The sequence below is a fragment of the Microtus ochrogaster genome, chromosome 19, assembly GCF_000317375.1.
Source record: "Microtus ochrogaster isolate Prairie Vole_2 chromosome 19, MicOch1.0, whole genome shotgun sequence".
Classification (NCBI taxonomy): domain Eukaryota; kingdom Metazoa; phylum Chordata; class Mammalia; order Rodentia; family Cricetidae; genus Microtus; species Microtus ochrogaster.
The window spans coordinates 29,913,890-29,915,801 of record NC_022021.1 but is presented as its reverse complement, the minus strand read 5'-3'; positions in this window follow the sequence as shown (position 1 = coordinate 29,915,801).

Below are 1,912 nucleotides of genomic sequence, written 5' to 3'. Positions count from 1 at the left end.
AATGCTAAAATATATGGAAAGAATCTATCATGAACATACTATCAAGTTTTATTTTTCAACTAATTCTCATGAAATAAAGCATTGGAAAGCATAAGCAGTTGCATTGGAGCATGGTGCTGGTGGCATTCACAATAATAAAATATAACATTGCTGTAGAGCAGGTAAGCATAGGTTTTCCTGACCAAAAACAAGATGAACCCTTCTTTTCCATCTCAATCTCTGTAAGCAACACTGCTCCAGCTGGGGTCTATAGCCGCCCTAAATCAATGGGTCCTCTCATCAAAAGCTGAAACCCCGGGAACTGAGAGTCCCAAAAACTATGAGCCAAACAAATGATTCCTACTTTTAAGTTGTTAGTCTTACGGTATTGAATTCAGAAAATGCTTTGTGATTTCATTCTTGATGTGAGGTGATTGGTGTGTGTGTGTGTGTGTGTGTGTGTGTGTGTGTGTGTGTGTGTGTGTATGTGTGTGATTAACCATGCAGAATCAGGCACAGGGGACAAAAATATCTATAAAATCTCTACTTATTAACTACAAGAAAGAGCTAAAAATGAACTTCTCGTAACACAATACTTCAGCCTTTAAGTACTGCAAGCGTTCTTTAATACAGAAAAAGAAAATGAAGGAGGAAGAAGAGCAGGGAAGAAGAGCAGGGAAGGAGAGCAGGGAAGAAGAGCAGGGAAGAAGAGCAGGCCAGCAAGTAACAATAGACTGCAGATGTAGAAAGGAAAGAGAAGAATTAAAGGTGATTTTCTTTTGTCTATGAAGAGACCTTGCATTTCACTGCTCATATTCCAAAAAAAAAAAAAAAAAAAAAAAGCAAAAGTAGTTAGCAGCGAAGGTCTCTCTGTGATGGAGACATTTGGCCTTACTTTCTCCTGATTCTAGATGATAACATGTCTCTCTTAGTAGCAGGTTTTTCTGATTGATTTCTGTTAACTTTTAATTAGTAACAACATAGTTGTTCTTTATGGCTTTGAAGAAGTCTCCATGTTGTGAACTGTGTAATAGAAAATGCCAAGACAAGTAACAGACACAAACACCAACAAGAAATTGGAGAGCAAGGAACTGAGTGCTCATGACATGAGTTTAGAAAGATTCATTCCCAGCCAAGATCAGATGAGAAGTTAATGCCTTGTGGGCTAGCCACCTAAGCTGTGCCTGAATTCTAAATCCATGGACTCTGAGATGAAAAATAGACATTGTTTCGAGCCACTAAGTTTGTGGTAGCACTGCTCTATGCCATTTAGTAAATTATTCATAGAAGTGAAAGTTTGTGTATTAAAACTCAGGTTGTTAGTTTAGTCTTTATTCACAGTAGAATTTCTCCACCTTCATCCTCATGGACATTTTAGGCCATGCAATGTTTTGTTTTATGAATGTGAGTTCATTATTGAGTACTAAGTAACATCCCTGAACTGTAAACAATAAACCCTGGTGGTAATAACCAGCCCACAATACCTCCAGAATGTGTCAAACGTCTTCCTCCATTTTCTCTGATCTCTATTTGTTTGTTAGGATTGATGTATATTGATACTGGCTTTAGCATCATTTAGAATAAGATCATATAAACTTGAAAAGGCTGATGGTTGCTTTTCAATTTGTAAAATTATTTAAAAGCTACAAATATAAGTATGTAAGATTTTTTTAGTTATAACTGAGTTTATAAAATATTTAAGATGATCTTATTTGTATGGAATTTTTTTGAAAAAAAATTCTAGATTAATAATTATGGAACTCAAAGTAAGGATTTTATTGTTTCTTCTTTTAAAATAAATACAATTATAAGAATGAAATGGAATTAGTGGGAAATTTTTGATTTATAATTTGGCATATTTTTTTTTTGTGATCCAAGAACATTGTCTCTAAGTACCAGAAAAATAAGTGATGGTCAGTGAGCACTGCAGGGT